Here is a 20,182-nt window from a genome sequence, read left to right as displayed (position 1 = left end):
TGAAACAAGACTTTAGTCAGTAAGAGATACTTATGTATTTATAGGTGCTAGAGATGCTATCTTCAAGAAACTTATAGCTGGTAAGAGAAACAAAAACAATAAATTGTCAACTTCGTTGATAAAAAAAATTCTGACACACAATCAGGCTACAATCCAATGATTAAATAACAAGAGTAACATCATTTATGATGTTAAAGTATATAAATGAAAATCATTTAGATAACTAAAATCTTCAAATAAAACATTAACACCTATACATTTACAGAATTTAAGTTAGCCTAACACTCACTACACATATTTCAAATGGTAGTCTTATAAGTAATTAGTGTCCAATGCTTCAAAAAGTACTATTAAATATTTTCCATTAAAGATTCTATTTCTTCAACCTAAAAAGCTAGTAGCTTACTTTAATCTCCAGCAAAAAAAAAAAAGAGAGAGAAGTAAGGATAACAAAAATGACCTCAAAAATCAAACTGAACGAAACAATTCTTAAATCAAGTACAATCTCAGGGGCGCCTGGATGACTAGTCAGCTAAGCACCTGCCTTTGACTCAGGTCATAATCCCAGGGTCCTGGGATCAAGCCCTGCATGAACAGGTCCCTGCTCAAAGGGGAGCCTGCTTCTCCCTCCCTCTCTGTGCTCTTTCTCTCTCAAGTAAATAAAGAAAATCTTTAAAAAAAAAAAAAAAAAAGAACAATCTCAGAAAAAAACAGATATATTTATATACCAAGTGACTGGCTAATAAAGACAGCTAACTGAAAATAAAAATGTCAATGAACATATAAAGCATTATAATTATATATTCATTAAAAAATATTCCCTCTCGGGCGCCTGGGTGGCTCAGTGGGTTAAGCCGCTGCCTTCGGCTCAGGTCATGATCTCAGGGTCCTGGGATCGAGTCCCGCATCGGGCTCTCTGCTCAGCGGGGAGCCTGCTTCCCTCTCTCTCTCTCTCTCTGCCTGCCTCTCCATCTACTTGTGATTTCTCTCTGTCAAATAAATAAATAAAATCTTTAAAAAAAAAAAAAATTCCCTCTCTCCTCCTCTGGGTAGGTCAATCAACAGGGTTCAACTGCACCCCAAAAGTTATAGCAGATGCTAATGATCTTAACCCTACTCAGTCTCAAAACTTCTAAGGATCAAAAGACCTACACTGTTCTAGTCTCTCCAATAAGCCTTCCCAAACACAAAGTGGTAACAGAGGATGACTCTAAATATTCTTAAAGATAATAATACAAGGATTATGCTAACATCTGCAATATAATAGAAACATTACTGTTAAGATTCAAACCCAGGCAAAGAGCCAGATCACTCTGAACAGATACACTGATTAGCTGATTACTGAGCAAGGATTCAGTCACACATCTCAAGTATCAATAACTTGTTATAAATCTCTAACATTCTAAATTTCTGCCTGTTTTTCCTAAACATAACAACAACCTGTTAAAAGTCTTTATAATATTAAGATTCCAGGGCTGATCCTGTCATCAATTTTCTTGAATTTACTTGACAGTAGATACATGAAAACACTGCCTTCAATTATAATCAGACATTTTCCGATATATAAAGAGAACAGGCCGCTAAGAAAGGTGGAACACAAAAGAAACAGTGCAAACTTTTGTAAAAAGTCTCATAAAAAGTAACAGCTCTTTAAACAACACCACATCTGTAGGTCCAAAACTCAGCAGGGACCAACTGAGAAAATGCTGCAGTATTCCAGGGCTTTCTCCACTTCTCTCTATATTCTTTCCTTAGTTGGTCTCAACCTGTTTCATAACTTAAACACCATTTCATACTCTAAAAAAAATACAAGGGGTCAAGGCAGGTGAAGTATGCTGCCATTTTGACAAAGTGGGGAGAATATATACATATTTTCTTTATATGTGCATAAAATATATCTTTGGAAAGGTATGTAAGAAAACATGAACCCTTTTTAGCACCACAAAAATTGGGTGTTACAGGATACAAGAAATAGGGGAGATTTTCACTCTGTACCTCATCAAACATTTTAAGTCTTGAATCATGTGAATGTAGTTTTTATTCAAAACATAAATAAACCAACAGATAAGTGCTGATGATGCCCGATCTCTTTTTTCTTTCCTCACCAGAATTTAAGTCCCATGAAGACAGAGATTTTATCTATGTTTTCACTACTACATTCCCACTGCCAGGTCCACTGCTGGTGCTTGAAAAACATTTGTTGAATGAATGACTTCTTAATCACTTCAGTAAACTCCAGATGGTATATCCAACTGCCTACTTCTTAACTCCACTTGAACATCTAACATGTCCTACTTAACATGTCTTATCTAACCTTTTCCCCATATAACATGCTTCCCTCACCACTTTCTCTTCTCCATACCAGCATCACCACCCTCTAGCTGAAGTCCAAACACCAGGAATCACCCCTGTCCCAACCAACTACACTTTCATGCAAGCCTCAAGTTCAATCAATGCCGTTAGCTCCAAAATGAACCTCAAAAATCTTTAACCTGATCTAACATGCTAGTCACTAAGCTACCATAGCCTTCTAACTGGTCTCTCTGCTTCTTTTCTCCTCTTATCCAGTCTTCCCTGCAGTCAGATTGTCAATCTGACCAGAGCAATTTCAGTTTCACAAAAATTCCAATAGCTTTTCCATGTACTTTAAGAATAAAATCCAAACTCCTTTGGACAAAAAGACCTCACCAGATCTGGCCCTTGGCTATGACCTAACTTCTTATTCCCCACTAGGGTCCACATGCACTGAGCTTCTTCAGTTTACTGACCCCAAGCTTGACAACACCTCTGAGAACTTCCCTGTGCTGTTCTCTCAGAAAGGAATACTCTCCCCTCAGACTTCAAAAGGCTAAACCCTTCTGACTTACTTGTCAGGTATTAGGTCAAAGCTCACCTCAGACAGTCTTTTTCCCAACCACAGCATCTGAAGTAGTCTTCTCTCAGTCACTACCACAACTTTCCATTTTATTTCCTTTATTGCACTTAATAATTCTCTGAAATTATTTTTATTCCTTATGTCTTATCAGTCTCTCCTCCCCCACCAGAACTGAAGCTCTCTCTAGAAGGACAGAAACTTCACCTATCTGGCTTATTGTTGTATCCCTAATGCCCACAATAATACTTGATATATGAACCAGGTACTTAAATATTTAACTGATAGAGAAGGCAAACTGACTTTAAAGAAGGTCCACAATATTTAATTTAATAACAAACTGGTGAGGATAAAAGACATGGATAAACCATCTTAACTTCCATAAAATACCGAAAATCAACAGAGGCTGGAGAGTGAAATAAGATTATTTCAGATGCTTCTGAACATTCAAATACATAGAAAAGGTATTTTTCACACACTATGTGCATGCACACTGTGGCACTGCTACAGGGAAACTAAATTATACACAGCATCTGAAAAGAAAAAAAGGGTAACTCAAAACACTGTGTACATCTGTAATTTCACCTCTGAGTCTTTCGGAAGGGTCTTTCAAACACCGTATTTGGGTAAGAGAGGCAAAGTATAATCAATCTGTCTGCCTTGGAAAGGAAACTGAGATTCTAAAGGATAGGGTATAGCCTTTTGAGTGTTTTAAATACCTATTAGGCAGTCAGTAGTCAATGAGAACAAAGTGATTATTTCCCATATTTTACTCTGAATGTACATTTGGGAAAGATGTAGTTCAAAGAATTTTATACTGTCAAGTCAAAGCTCCTACAGTGAATGTTAATATCTTCAAATCTTATCTATTCTAGTTACTAATCTAATTATGTTCAAAATGTAAACTTACACGGTACCACCCATCAACTGGCAATAGTAATCCCTGAAGGAAAGGGAGATGATTTGACAATAACAGTGTGCAATTCACGGATGTTTTATTTACATGCACATATCGGTGGGGTTGTAGGGAATGGTCCAGACTCCCTAGTGTGTAAGTGCTCTGAGAAGTCTAAGGATCTTATTTCACCAGACCCTAAGTGTAGAGACAGGTCTGGAGTGCACGCAGGTTACTCCTCCCCATAGCTATCAATCTTCGCTGTCTGCGGAAACAAAAGTGAAAATACTCGTGGCAAGGATGTAAGAGACTGATGCCCCCACACACACCCCCAAACACAGAGTTGTGTATGCGTGTGAGCTCGTAAACAAGCAGAAGAGTACACGCACTCTCACCTTCCCTCCTTCGGAAGAAAATGGGGCCGAGGGAGGGGCGGCCAAGGCCGGGTAGGGGAGGCCCGGGATCCAGTCCAGGGGGTGCCGGGCTTACGGGTCAGCGCTCCGGGGAGCCGGGGTCACTTACGGGACACCATCTTCCCCCGCCGCCCCCCTTCCATCCCTCTCCCCTCCCCCCTCTTCGCCCCCAACTCCTTTCCTCCGCCCCATCCCCGCCACCCATTAACCGGGAAGGGAAGTTTCCCGGAGCCTGCAGCCCGGCTCCCCGACCCTCAGCGGGGTTACCTTCTGCAGAAGCGGGACAAGGGACAGGGGATAAGGGGAGGGGGAGGCAGCCCGAAGGAGTGAAGGACGAAGCCCCCGGCGAGGAAGGTGGGCGGCGGCGGCGGCGGCTGTCAGCTCGCGTTCCCCTGCTCACAGCGCTGCCATTACTGTGCGCCGAGGCCGCCTCCCCGGCCGGCCGCCGCCACCCGCCCAGGAGACACGGGGGGTGGGGAGCGAAGCCTGGGGAGCCCGCGCGCCGGGCGCTCACCTGCCACAGCGGGAACACAGCAAAGCTCAAGGCCGCCGCCGCTCCCAGACGGGACAGGGGCGGCGGGGAGAGGGAAAAGGGGAATAGGACGGGCTGGTTACGGGATCCGTAAAACAACCGGCCTCTGGACCCGGCTTTCCCCCCCCAACACACCCTTCGGGCTCCTTCTTCCGCTACCTCCAAATCCCCCCTCAGAAAGCAATGGTAGAGTCCGCGTTACGGCAAGCGCTGGGAGCCCGATTTAGTGCAATTGCGAAGGGCCGCGGAAATCAGTATTCAAAGTGACTTCTTGCGGTATTCCCGGTTAAGGAGACAATCACGGTTCGCTGAGCCCAAGAGACTCAATACCTACCAAGTTTTGGCACTACTAGTAACCATATACCAGAAAGGTGTTTTCAACAAAAGTGCGTTCCCTTTGAGTTGTTTGAAATCCATGTGAATATTCTGAGACCTACAACCTCCTTGCCAACACTACCATGGGCTTTTCAAATTGTCAAAAATATGTTAGCAAAACTATGTTCCCCTCTGATATACATCTTTTCTAGTGGGTCTGTCTATAGATAAATACTGAGACATAACTATATTTTAAATAAAGGAACTTCTCTTCACAGTCTTCACCACTGAGTCAGTCCCCACCTCCCCAAAGCCACTACCACATCAGTCTAAAAGGTGTTAATTCCTTAATTTTAACAAGTAATGTTCAAAAAAATGTAGGTTCACCTATCTCCTCCTCATATACACAGAGCCACAGAGAACAAAAGCCTGGATTTATTCCTTATTTGCTTTCACATCCACAAGATCTTAGAGTCTTGTTATTCAAACTTTCTCCCTTCCAACCCTCTTTTTCAAAACTATTTGTACCAACCCTTTAAGGTCCATTAAAAATCCTGTTTGCTTGCTTGCCCATGACTGCATCTCTCTGATATTCTCAAATAAACCTATCTTTTGCTGGTAAAATAACTGGCGGTTTGAGTTGTAAGATTAACAATCGCTTAAAGACTTTAGTTCTATTAATAAATGGGACTTTTTGATAATGTATGATGAGATGTCACCATATGAAAGGTCTACATGACACAGTGGACCAATATTTTCCAAATGACCAATGCAGGCCATTAAAAAGTCATGCATGGATAAAGGATCCATTCAAAGTGCGAGGTAGACCAATGGATAGATCAATATATGCATGTGTGTATGCGTGTTGCACACACATAGAAACAAAGTACAAAAGATTCCCTTATATGATTTCAGATTCTTCATTGCAAATTACCTTTAAGAAATTACCACTTAACAAATGTTCTGTAACATCAGAGAAGAATATCCACATTTAACGGGAAAGACTATTAAAGGCCTCCTACTTTTTTCATATTCTTGAATCATAGGGAAGTTTTTATTAAGTCAGATATTAAAGACATATGCAAAAAATGTAAAGCCATGTCAAGATAAGTAGAATATCTTAAAATAGTTCTTTTTCTGTTTTTTTTTTAAGATTTAATTTATTTATTTGACAGAGAGATACACAGCAAGAGAGGGAACACAAGCAAGGGAAGTGGGAGAGGGAGAAGCAGGCTTCCCATGGAGCAGGGAGCCCCATGTGGGGCTCAATCCCAGGATCCTGGAATCATGACCTGAGCTGAAGGCAGATGCTTAATGACTGAGCCACCCAGTGCCCAAAAATGGTTATTTTTCATATAAACATGTGATGTATGTTAAACTGTTTGCATTTACTACTTTTTAAGTTAATAATTGGGGTTTTAAAATTTCTTCTTACTTCTAACATGGTAACTAGTGCTAGATATAAACCACATAAGTATAAGCTTTTTGAGTCCCTCAATAATTTGGAAGAGTGTTAAGAGGTCCAGAGACCAAGAAGATTGAGAACAGATGCCCTAAGTCATGAACTTCCCCGTCCTTCCACTTTCCTTTTAAACTCTAGCTGGAGATAGGAATTATCATGAAGGGTGCCAAACATGAATCACTATAACACCCCCTATTTCTTTTTCTTTTTTTTAACATTTTATTTACTTATTTGACACAGAGAGAGAGAGAGAACAGAAGCAGAGAGAGCTGCAGAAGGAGAGGGAGAACAGGCTCCCCTGCAGGGCTTGATCCCAGTACTCTTGGATCATGACCTGAGCTGAAGGCAGACGCTTAGCCAAATGAGTCACCCAGGCACCCCTACACCCCCAATTTCTAAATTCCAGAGACCTCTCAACCCTTTAGAGCTATCCAACCTATATAATAGGGAAATACATTTTAAAAAAACTTACAGTATCTAAGCCTTTTAATACTAAATTGAGATTAGTTCTTCCTTCCAGAAAAAAAGATATTGTTTCTGGCCAACCAATGGTTGGTCTTTACCCTCAAACCTAACTCAAACCCTAGTTCATCTGTGAATCCTTTCTCTGTTTTAATTTTTAACAGAAATTACATATATCACTAAAAATGTGTTTTGGCTTTGTAAAATGTTTGTTGATTTCATTTATTTTTTTCTTGATTTCAAAAAATTTTTAGAAAATGTTTAAAAAGAGAGAGAGAAAGGAAAAAGCCCTACCAATACTGCAGAAATAGAGTACCATATTTAAGCTGACAAATACTCTTCAAAATGCTTTCCATGAATATAATTAAAAATGTTTATGCAAATCAGATCATATTATAGATGTGCTATTTTGTAGGCAGTTATTTCACTTCAAAATCTTTCTGATTTTGGTCTGAGAACATTAAATAATTCTTAGATAAAGTGATTTATAAATTAGTATTTAAAGAGGAAAATCAATGAATAATATTTTAGGTAGAATATCTTAAAATGTCATTGCATAAATCAGTTTTTTTTAAAAAAAAGTATGTCTATTTCGATTCCCAATTGTGAGTGCACATAATTTTTTCTTTCAAAATTTCCCAAGTTCTGGGACATCTGGGTGGCCCAGTCGGTTAAGCTGCTGCCTCAGGCTCAGGTCCTGGGATCAAATCCACATTGGGCTCTCTGCTTGGTGAAGAGACTGAGTCTCCTTCTCCCTCTGCCTACTGCTCTATCTGCTTGTGCTCTCCCTCTCTCTCTCTCTAATAAATAGATAAAATCTTTAAAAAATTTTTTTCCAAGTTCATCTCCTAATCCCTCTGCACCTAGTATTTGAGGAGCCCAACCAGAATCATCTTCTATCTTTATAAGCTTCCTTTATAACATAAAACCCGAAGAGGCCTTATTATTCCTGGACATTTATTATTTCAAACAATTTGTCTCATTTTTACATTCTATATACTCAATCTGAATCATCCCTCCTTAAATCTTTACTGGGAATATGCATTTCCTGGTTATATAATTTATTAAATATTTTTACACCTTTTGTTTTTAGCAAATAAGAAAACATGAGATCTTGGAGAACAGTTTTCATGTTTGGAGTGGCTGATTAAGGAGCTACTTTGTGCTTACAAAGTGCAAAGCTCTTCTTTGGAGAAATATCTGACTGGAGGACTGGGGCAGAAAATGCACAAGATGAGCCTGGAGCACCTTGTCATGTCAGAAAGGAAGGAAGTACTCAAAAATAAAACATCCACGTTGACTGGAGTATGTCAAAGGCACAAGAGCCAAGTGAAAGAATTTCCAATGGCCAAAGCCTGAACAATTTGAGAAAGAAAGTAAAGTATTAGTGGATTATAACACAAAGTATAAAATAAATATCCATGGATTCATACTAATATAAAAAAATGATGGAATAAAGTAATAAATGGGGGAGAAGAAATTATCTTACTTCATGCAGGAATTCCAAATAAATTTTGCAGATACTCCACCTAAAGGAAAGAGAGCATTACTCCCCACTTTTTGGCTGTGTACCATAAAAGTGACTTCCTTCCAAAAACTAAAGAATGACTTCACAGTAGAGAAACCTGACAAATGTCACATAGCCACATGATTAAAGTCAACATTAACAAGATAACTCATTGTGGGTAGTATGTTCCCTTGGAGTGAAGTGATGAGAATGGCACTACACTTCTGTGATTTTCTTTCACAAAATGCACAGTTCTAGTCTAATCATGAAAAAATTATCAGAAATTTCATTAGAGGGGCACTCTGCAAGATACCTGACCAGTACTCCTCAAAACTGTTAAGGTTATCAAAAAAAGTTAAGGCTGAGAAATTGTCAGCCGAGAGTTGACATGACCACTGAAGGTAATGTGGTATCGTGCAGAGGATGCTCAAACAGAAGAATACATTAGGGAAAATCTAAGGAAATCAGAATCATGTGGATTTTTAGTTAATTACAGTCTATCAGAATAGATCCATTAATTGTCACAAACATACCATACCAATGTAAAATATTCACAGGGAACACTGAAGGGGTGTGGTGTGGGGAAGAGGTTATATAGGCATTCTCTATTATCTGCTCAGTTTCTCTGTAAATCTAAAACTATTCTTAAAAAAGAAAAAAAGCCCATGGGGTGCTGAGGTGGCTCAGTTGGTTGAGCCACTGTCTTCGGCTCCGGTTGTGATCCCAGAGTCCTGGGATCATATCGGGCTTCTCCTGCTTTGCAGGGGCCTGGTTCTTTCTCTCCCTCTGCCTCTCCCCCTGCTTGTGCGCTCTCACTCTGTTAAATAAATAAAATCTTTTTTAAAAAAGCCTATCAAGGGGCGCCTGGGTGGCTCAGTGGGTTAAAGCCTCTGCCTTCGGCTCAGGTCATGATCCCAGGGTCCTGGGACGGAGCCCCGCATCAGGCTCTCTGCTCAGCAGGGAGCCTGCTTCCTCCTCCTCTCTCTCTCTCTCTCTCTCTGCCTGCCTCTCTGTCTAGTTGTGATCTGTCAAATAAATAAATAAAATCTTTAAAAAAAAAAAAATAAAAATAAATAAAAAGCCTATCAATTGAAAAAAAAAAAAAACTCTCACAACTGTACACTAAAAAAAAAAAAAAAAAAAAAGGTACGGGGTTTCTAATGAGAAAATCTAGGAGCCTGTAAGATCCCTGTATGGGAGGATGGATTCAGATGAACAGGTTATATCTTTGTCTCTCTTAGACAATTATGGTTGAAAGCTATCAAAAGAAAAAGCATTCTCTTTTAAATTAAAAAAAAAAATGCCTGTAAATCCTTTATATTTTCTTTGCAGTCACATTAGGACAAGTAATTTAATAGGAACAAAGCTGTGTTAAAAGAGAGCTCATTTTACAGAAATACTCAATTTCATGATTTGAGATAGTATATTTAAGAAGGTGATTTCTCGGGGCGCCTGGGTGGCTCAGTGGGTTAAGCCGCTGCCTTCGGCTCAGGTCATGATCTCAGGGTCCTGGGATCAAGTCCAGCATCGGGCTCGCTGCTCAGCAGGGAGCCTGCTTCTTCCTCTCTCTCTCTGCCTGCCTCTCTGCCTACTTGTGATCTCTCTCTGTCAAATAAATAAATAAAATGTTAAAAAAAAAAAAAAGGTGATTTCTCAGAATCGGAGAGTGAATCTGAGTAATGGATTACGATAAATAATATGTGATAGGTGAAAGAAGGAGAGGTGACATTTTCCTCAAGTGTTAGCTCATATCAAAAATACATATGTCACTAAGAGTAGAACATGAATCATGATCCGCCCCAAAAAGGTGTGATGGAGATGAGAGAACTTGCAACGTAATAAAAATAAGTAATGTAGGCCATCCCATTTGAGGACAAAGGGACAAAGAAAGCAGAGAAAATCAAATGTGGCAAGTCTGGAAGCAAGCTAATTTAGAGAAAGCGTAGATGAGCTAAACGACACAGCCTTCAGGCAAAGGAAGGTGGTCTATCCGTAGTGTTAATTTGTGCAAGTGGGTCCTAAATGTTTAAGCATGCTCAGCATCAATGTCGGAAAAAGGAACTATGCAAGATTATGCAACCAGATTTCTAAAATAGAGTATTGAGGTACGGCAAGATTAAGAGCCTTAGCTGGGCTTCAATGCCTTTTCCAATAAATAGCATACATGAATCAAGTAAGCAAAGAAACAAACAAAAAAAAAAACACCCTTATTAACATATGATTTACTTGGCCAGATCTCTGTGGAAAGCAAATAAGACTAACACTATAATAAGAATTGCAAAATAGTTTACTATTTAATAAAACATACTGTAAAAACAATTCATATATCACACCAAACTAAAAAAAAGTTACCAACCTTTCTCTACCAAAAAGATGTACTTTTGGTACAAAAAGATATAGTATAAAAAGAAAAAGACAAAGTGAAACAGGGCGCCTGGGTGGCTCAGTTGGTGAAGCAACTGCCTTTGGCTCAGGTCATGATCCTGGAGTTCTGGGATCCAGTCTCACTTCTGGCTCCCTGCTCAGCAGGGAGTCTGCTTCTCCCTCTGACCTTCTTCTCTCCCATGCTCTCTCTCTGTCACTCTGCCAAATAAATAAATAAAATTTAAAAAAAAAGTGAAACATTCACAATATATAGTCTTAGAAATCAGCATATGTGTAAACTTAGTAGATCTTGTAACCTATACTATTTATAATTAGTTACTCATCTTGTAGCCTAGATCCTCATCACATTTCCTTTATGACTATTTAGGAAGATAGGAAAGACTGAAGGCACGGCCTCTATGCACTGTTTGACACTTTGTTTCCTTTTCTTTTTTGTTTTTAGAGAGAGAGTTGGGTAGGGGGAGAGGAAGAGGGAGAGAGAGAATCTTAAGCAGGTTCCATCTCATGACCTGAGCTGAAAACAAGAGACCGATGCTTAACCAACTGAGCAACCCAGGTGCCCCAACACTTTGTTTTCTGATTTCATTTATTTATTTTTATCTTAAATTACCACAGTAAAACTGGGGGAGGGGTATATAGTTCTAATAATTTTAGCACCTGTAGTATCTGTGTAGCCACAACACAATTGGAACTCAGAAGAGTTTCATCACCCCCAACAAGCTCTTTCATGTTATTCCTTTATATCACTTTGTTTTCTTTCCATGTCATCTTGGGTTCTCATCCAAGTCTTTTCTCAATTAAGTTTTTCTCTCATCTGTGTTTTCTGACCAGTTGACCTTAGCAAAGAAAATGGTAAAGGACAATGTCTTTATCTGGGGATGTGTATCTGGCAGTAAAAAGAAAGAAAAAGAGGGTTGGAGAGGAAGCCCTCTGGGTAGTGGAAAAGCAGGAAACATATTCAGAACACAGTTTACAGGCTTCCATCTGGACAAGTTCCATAACCAAGGAAGTCTCAGCCTCCCTACCCATGAAATTAAGGAGTTGAGAGCTAAAACTTATGTAAGAGACACAGCACCTGGAATTCAAGATGTTCCTACCAGAACACCATAAAAGAATTCTTTTATAATTTTAACAGTTAATATGTAATTTTATTCTAATTCAGATGTTCTCTTATCTAGATTCTATTTTTTAAAATAGGAAGCACAAATTGTGTAAACATTTGGAGGAAGAAAAATATAAAATTGAAAGATGATGACTACTAGCTTAAAGCTTTTTATTATGACAATTATTTTTTACCTTTTGTGGTAGAATACTTAAGTCCAGGTAGCAGAAGAATACTAGACTAGAAGAGTCCTAAGTTTACTTCCAGATTTCACATTTTACAATTCTACGCACAGGCTTTACCTGTCTGTCCAGGACGAGAATATATGAACTGTTGAATCCATGAATGAGGAGCAACACTGAAGCTGACCTATCACTACCACCCCTCACTACACTATGAAATGTGAATCTGCCCCTGAGATAAAGGGTGGAATCGGGGCACCTAGGTGGCTCAGTCAGTTAGATAACTGCCTTCGGCTCAGGTCATGATCCTGGGGTTCTGGAATTGAGCCCCACCTCGAGCTCCCTGCTCAGCAGAGAGCCTGCTTCTCCCTCTCCCTCTGCCTGCTGCTCTGCCTGCTTGTGCTCTCTCTGTCAAATAAATAAAAATAAAACCTTAAAAAAAAAAAAAGGTGGCATCAATGTCCCCTATGCAAACACAATGAGTGTGGCCAGGGAGCCATGAACTATTGACCAAGGTTATCATGAGTGTTAAAATGTGTTTGCTATTCTTTACGTATCTGTTTTGTGATCCAAGAGCATACAAATGATTGATTCCATTATAAATCCAAATCAACAATAATGTATGAATCACAGTAAAGAATAAAGCACCTAATGGTGTATGGTGACTGTCTAGATCACTCAAGATTCTTTCAACTGCAAATGGTAGAAACAAGTTTAAGAACAAAAGAAATGTATTGGCTTATGTAACTGGAAGTCCAGGGAGCAAATGTCCAAACAAATGACCTAGATATCTTTTAAAATACAGATTTTGATTTATAGATGTGAGAAGGGCCAGATATTCTACATTTCCAACAGTCCCCTCATTTCTAACAAGCCCCTGATGTTGACGCTACTGGTCCATGACCACACTTTGTGTAGCAAGCTCCTCAAGAAAAGGTGCTAGAGGAGTGGTGGGGTAGCTCAGTCGGTTAACGGCAGCCTCTGGCTTGGGTCATGATCCTACAGTCCTGGGATTGAGCCCCATGTCAAGCTCCCTTCTCAGCAGGGGAGTCTGCTTCTCCCTCACTCTCTCCCCCTGCTTGTGCTCACTCTCACTTACTCTCTCTCTCCAATAAATAAATAAAGTCTTTATTTAAAAAAAAAAAAAAAAAGGTGTGGGGCCCTTGGGTGGCTCAGTACTTTGGGCATCTGCCTTTGGGCTCAGGTCATGAGGTTCAGGGTCCCCATATCCGGCTTCCTGCTCAACGGGAAGCCTGCTTCTCCTTCTCCCTCTACCATTTTCCCCTTTGTGCTCTCTGGTTCTATCTCTGTCAAATAGATAGATAAAACCTTAAAAAAAAAAAAAGGTGCTGGAAAGGGTGCTGGGAAGCTCAGTCAGTTAAGCATCTGACTCTTGATTTTGGCTCAGGTCGTGACTGGAGGGTCAGATGATGGAGCCCCGTGTTGGACTCCTGCCCAGTGCGGGTTCCAGAGAAGGCTGGTTGAGATTCTCCCTCTCCCTTTGCACCTCTGGCTCAAGCATGTACCCTCTCTCTCAAACAAACAAGATAGGAAAGGAAAGGAAAGAAAAGGAAAGGTGCTGGGAAAGTCACGAAGAAAGTAAATCTTTGAAATCCTCTCATCACAAGAAAAAAAATCAAATCATTCTGTTGTGTATCTGAAACTGATATAATGTTATATGTCAGTTATACCTCAAAAAATGCAACAAAAAAGAAAAGGGGCTAGGCAACCATCATATATGCAATATATTGCTCTTGAGGAGTTTTCAATCTGGTCACTTATTAATATATATGAAGAGCACCTAAGTTGATAAAAATATAATAGAACATACTCTTTGCATTTTTCTTATCCACCACTCTTCAAATCTGCACTAATTATTGCATTCAAAGGTATTCTAATTGGTCTCTTTGTTTATTGAGTGCTATGAAGAAAATAAAAAAGGGGGCATCTAAGCCAGTCTCAGAGATCAGAGATACAAAGTCAGTCAGCATCCATTCCAAATCTCTTCCCCCTTTGCCTTCTTCTAGCAGCTTGGGAAGACCATGTGACACATTTCTGGCCAATGAGGAGGCAGACAAAAGTCCCAAGGGAAACATGATCTTTCCTGAATAAAAAAGACAAAAGTCTCACAAGAGGCTTTTGTTCTTTGCCCTTTGTCTCTTATCATTTTCTTTCTGCCTGAAGTGGGGCACAATGCTTTTAGACACCGTTGCAGCTTCTGACTAGTGATTTTAAGGACAAAAGGCACACCCTAAGGATGGCAGAGCAGAAAGATAGAAGAATCCAGGGTCCTTATAAATATCTTTAAGTAACTATACCATCCCTGTATTTGTTATTTTGTGAGACAAATAAAACAATTACATCTTAAGTTCCTGTTGATTTTATTTTACTCCCAGCCAAATGCATTTCTAACCAACACAGATGCTTTCCTTATGGAAAAATACATAACCTGAAAGCAAAAAACTAAATAGACATTAACCAGGCAAAGGGAGAAGACAATATGCTATTTGTGTTTCACTTCATATTCTAACTTCATTTACTAACCTTGAAATCAATAGCAGACTTTGTCAGAACGCTTTATGCTCAACTTACAAATTTTAGTTCATTTATAAATCAAGTATACTTTGTATTAAAATTTAAAAAATACCCACCCTCACTTCTTGTTATTAATGCTCAATTAGTTGATAATTTTGACAGACTAAAGTTCTCTAAATCTTTCCCAAACACATACAAGTTTTATTAAGTAACTTCTCTTAATAAATAATTTATTTCTCTTAAAAATAATTATTTATAATAAACAATTTCTCTTAATAATTTATTAACTTTTTAAGCCGCCATCACAAATTCCATATATCAAAATTGTTCAGGCATTTCACACAGTAACGAAAGCAATGCCAACTTTACAGCAATAATGACAGATCTTCATTAGGACATGAATACTTTTACAAACCTATTCTAAACATAGCAGTTAACTAAATCAGAGCCTCATACTCACATTCTCTTCAATATGTCAAATTAAAACTATATTCCCTCAGTTTTAAATATTTTAAAGTACAAAAATTACACAGACAAGTTACAATTGTAATAAAGCTTATTCTTAAACCAAGCAATAAAATATTAACACCATGGCATTAATTTACTTTTACTTTTTCTACATTTCTTTTTTTTTTTTTTTTTTTAAAGATTTTATATATTTATTTGACAGAGAGAAATTACAAGTACACTGAGAGGCGGGCAGAGAGAGAGAGAGAAGGAAGCAGGCTCCCTGCTGAGCAGAGAGCCCGATGCGGGACTCGATCCCAGGACCCTGAGATCATGACCTGAGCTGAAGGCAGCGGCTTAACCCACTGAGCCACCCAGGCGCCCCTTACTTTTTCTACATTTCTATCTTTATTTCTACCTCTTCCTGGGCTTCCAAAGTTACTTTCTCAGCTTAGAAGAGTAGCAGCATTATCAGTCTTGCTAAGGTCACCCTGTCTGTGATTCAGAATTGTACCACAGGTGGAGAGTTAGCTTATAGTCAGTAGACTCTGGATTCATGGGTTCAGAAGGCTACTTCCAGGATGATTCTGCTTTAGTTCACAGTAACACACCAGCCCTTCTTGTTGTTATCATCTACCTGCTTTGGTAACAAAGGGTCCCACCCAAGGCCCTGACTCCCAGTGAGGATTTTAGGGTAGGTTTGGATTTTGTATAACTTTTATGTGTCCTCTGGGTATATCTGAAGTTTCAACCTTACTCATTTTCTTACTTCAGTTTGCTATACAATTTCATATGACATGATTAAATTGGATCAGATTAGCATTTTTATCTGAATTACAATGAGTATCTGCATGCCTGATTTATGTTGAAGACACATTGTGACTTCTTTACATGTTCCCTAGAGATCTCATCAACCATCATTTCATGACTATTTTATTGATAATTCTGCTCCTATTGTCCTTTGATTTCAAATTTGGACTTTTAAAGCAAAAATTAACATAATAATCTGTATTGTTCATCTATAATAAGCATAAAGCAGCAAAACAAACACTAATACTAATCAATAAAAACAAGATAGATAACAAGATTTAATGTTACTGTTGTGGACATTGATCTCATTGTGGTTTTGATTTGTATTTCCCTGATGCCGAGTGATGTGGAGCACTTTTTCATGTGTCTGTTGGTCATCTGGATGTCTTCTTTACAGAAATGTCTGTTCATGTCTGCCCATTTCTTGATTGGATTATTTGTTCTTTGGATGTTGAGTTTGATAAGTTCTTTATAGATTTTGGATACTAGCCCTTTATCTGATAGGTCATTTGTGAATATCTTCTCCCATTCTGTCAGTTGTCTTTTGGTATTGTTGACTGTTTCCTTTGCTATGTAAAAGCTTTTGATCTTTATGAGTCCCAGTAGTTCATTTTTGCTCTTGCTTCCCTTGCCTTTGGCAATGTTTCTACGAAGAATTTGCTGTGGCTAGGTTGAAGAGGTTGCTGCCATGTTCTCCTCAAGGATTTTGATAGATTCCTGTCTCACATTGAGGTCTTTGATTCATTTGGAGTCAATTTTTGTGTGTGGTGTAAGGAAATGGTCCAATTTCATTCTTCTGCATGTAGCTGTCCTATTTTCCCAACACCATTTGTAGAAGACACTGTGTCTTTTTTCCTATTGGACATTCTTTCCTGCTTTGTTAAAGATTAGTTGACCATGGAGTTGAGGGTATATTTCAGGGCTCTCTATTCTGTTCCATTGATCCATGTGTCTGTTTTAGTGCCAGTACCATACTGTCTTGATGATGACAGCTTTGTTATAGAGCTTGAAGTCTAGAATTGTGATGCCACCAACTTGGGCTTTCCTTTTCAATTCCTCTGGATATTTGGGGGCTTTCCTGGTTCCATATAAATTTTAGGATTAATTTTTTTAAAAGATTTAATGTTACTATATCCTAACAGAGTCACTTTCTTTGTGTGCTAATTTTACAACTACATTTTGGCACATTGATTTTCGGGGTGGGGGTTGGAGAGGATTTTATTTACTTACTTATTCCTTTCTTTTTCTAGCTTTCTTGTCATTGTGTGAGTTTAAGGTGTACAGTGTAGTAACTTGCTACATGTATGTGCTGTGCAATGTTTCCCACAATAAGGTTAGTTAACACGTCATTCACCTAACATAATTACTGATGTGGGAAACAAAGGTAGAAGGAAATGTAGATAAAATTAAATGTCTTTATAACTTGCAGTCCTTTGATAAATACTTGAGATAGGCAAATTATGACATTTCTTCAGGATCCTAAACCTTCTTTAACATATGAAAGTCCTTTTGCAGGGCCAGTCAGGTGTCTGCTCTGCTCAGATCATGACCCCAGAGTCCCCCACCAGCCACACATGGGTCTCCTTCTCCCTCTCCCACTCTCCTTGCCTGTGTTCTCTTTCTTGCTGTCTCTCTGTCAAATAAATAAATAAAATTTTTAAAAAATGAGAGTTCTTTTGGAAATTCCCTTATCTTTACTTCTCCCAGTCCCAAGGAATATAATCACTCGCTTCTCACAGTCTTGGGGCAGCAGGAGACAGCAGGCAGCTGTGGCAGTAGTTCCTTCTGCCCCGGGTCCTGTCTCCCAGATTTAATAAAACCTCCATTTTCCACCAAAGACATCCCAAGAATTCTTTCTTTGCCATCGGCTCCAGACCCCACCAACCAAACTTTCCAAAAACTACATCAATTATCATTTTGTTTTTGTTGTTATAATGAGAACATTAAAGCTCTACTCTCCTTGCAGCTTCCAAGTACACAGTACAGCATTGTTAACTATAGTTACCAAGCTGTATGATACAGCCCCAGAACTTACTCATCTTAACACCAGAGGTTTGTCCCAATATTCAGCCACTGACAACCACCGTTCTACTCTGTTTCTAGGATTTCAATATTTTTGGATTTCACATATAACTGAAATCACACAATATTTGTCTTTAAGGTTATTTCACTCAGCATAATGCCCTCAAGGTCCATTTATCCATTTTGCTATAGTGGGAGGATTTCCTTCTTTCTCATAGCTGAATAATATTCTGTTGTATGTATGTACCAAGATTTATTTATCTATTCATCCATTGGTGAACATTTAGGTTGTTTCCATGTCTTGGGTATTGTGTATAATGATGCAATGAACATGGGGGTACAGATACCTCTTTAAGACAGTGATTTTATTTCCTCCAGATACATAATTAGAGCTGGGGTTGCTGAGTCATATGGTAGTTTTAATTTTTTTTTAAGATTTTATTTATTTATTTGACAGACAGAGATTACAAGTAGGCAGAGAGGCAGGCAGAGAGAGAGGGGGAAGCAGGCTCCCACCAGCAGAGAGCCCAATGTGGGGCTTGATCCCAGGACCCTGGGATCATGACCTGAGCTGAAGGCAGAAGCTTTAACCCACTGAGCCACCCAGGCACCCCGGTAGTTTTAATTTTTAAAACCTACTTTTAACCTTTTGAGGAACCTCCATGCCATTTTCCGCAGTGACTCTTCCACCAGCAGCCCACAGGGGTTTCTTTCCTTTACATTTTTGCCAGCATTTGCTCTCTTCTCTGTCTGATAATAACCATTTTAACAGGTGTGAGGTGATATTTCATGGTGGTTTTGATTTGTATTTCCCTGATGGTTAGTCATGTTGAACACCTTTTCATGTATTTATGAGCTATTTTAAATGTCTTCTTTGGAAAAAAAAATTCCTATTCAAGGTCTCTGCCCACTTTGTAATTGGATTTTTTTGCTTTGAGTTATAGAAGTTCTTTATACATTTGAATATTAACCCCTTATCATATACGTGATCTGCTGATATTTTCTCCTGATCCATATGTTGCTTGTTCATTTTGTTTATTGTCTCTTTTGCCATGCAGAAGATTTTCAGTTTGATGTAGTCCCACTTATTCTTTTTTGTTCTTTTTTTGCTTTTATTCCTTGTGCTTTTGGTGTCATATACAAAAAAATCATTGCCAAGACTGATGTCAGGAGCTTATCATTTATGTTTTCTTCTAGAAGTTTATGGTTTCCAGTTTTGTTTATTTTTTAAAATATTTTATTTATTTGGCAGAGATCACAAATAGGCAGAGAGGCAGGCAGAGAGAGAGAAGGAAGCAGGCTCCCCACGGAGCAGAGAGCCTAATGTGGGGCTTGATCCCGGGACTTTGACCCACTGAGCCACCGGAGCACCCCCTGGGTTCCAGTTTTTAATTAAGTACTTAATCCTTTTTGAGGTAACGTTTGTGAGTGCTATAAGACAGAGGTCCATTTAAATTCTTTTGCATGCATGAACTCCTGGTTCTCTTATCAAATATTAATTGATCATATATGCACGGTTTATTTCTGGGCTCTTGATTCTGTTCCATTGTCTCTCTGCTTGTTTTTACGCAAGTACTATGCTGTGTTGATTACTATAGTTTTGTAACATAGTTTGGAATCAGGAAGTGTGATACCTCTAGCCTTGTTCTTTCTCAAGAATGCTCTGGTTAGGGTGCCTGGGTGGCTCAGTGGGTTAAGCCTCTGCCTTCGGCTCAGGTCATGATCTCAGGGTCCTGGGATCGAGTCCCACATCGGGCTCTCTGCTCTGCAGGGAGCCTGCTTCCTCCTCTCCCTCTCTCTGCCTGACTGTCTGCCTGCTTGTGATCTCTGTCTGTCAAATAAATAAATAAAATCTTAAAAAAATAAAAAAAATTTTAAAAACTAAAAATTAAAAAAAAAAAGAATGCTCTGGTTATACATGGTCTTTTGTGATTCCACATAGATTTGAGGATTGCTCTTTCTATTTCTGTAAAGAAATGCCATTAGAATTTTGATAGGGATTTTTGAATCTGTAGATGGCTTTGAAAAGTATGGACATTTTAATAATATTAACTCTTCTGATCGATGAACATGGAACACTTTTCCATTTATGTGCCTTCAGTGTGTTTCAGAAATGTCTTATAGTTTAAAATTCTAAATCCTTCCTTCCTTGATTTATTATTCCCAAGTATTCGGTAGTTTTTGATGCTATTGTAAAAGGGATGGTTGGGTTTGTTGTTATTGTTATTGTTGTTTGTTTGT

The 20,182-nt window shown here is 38.9% G+C and overlaps 1 protein-coding gene across 3 annotated transcripts in view; it reads right to left on the bottom strand.

Annotated features, from left to right (window-relative positions):
* Window positions 1–4,866, bottom strand: part of CUL2 (cullin 2) — a 101,021-nt gene extending 96,155 nt beyond the window's left edge. The window contains exon 1 of one of the 3 annotated variants that reach the window (XM_032349320.1): window positions 4,695–4,866. The gene's annotated coding sequence lies outside the window, so the exon portion shown is untranslated. Of the gene's footprint in view, window positions 1–4,162; window positions 4,411–4,447; window positions 4,647–4,694 lie in introns of those variants that run through there. The other 2 variants (XM_032349319.1, XM_032349322.1) reach the window with 2 other exon arrangements.
* Window positions 4,867–20,182: the final 15,316 nt, after the last annotated feature.

Source organism: Mustela erminea, chromosome 6 (assembly GCF_009829155.1).
Source record: "Mustela erminea isolate mMusErm1 chromosome 6, mMusErm1.Pri, whole genome shotgun sequence".
Lineage (NCBI taxonomy): Eukaryota > Metazoa > Chordata > Mammalia > Carnivora > Mustelidae > Mustela > Mustela erminea.
Note: the sequence above shows the minus strand (reverse complement) of the source record. Positions and strands in the feature narration are given on the sequence as shown.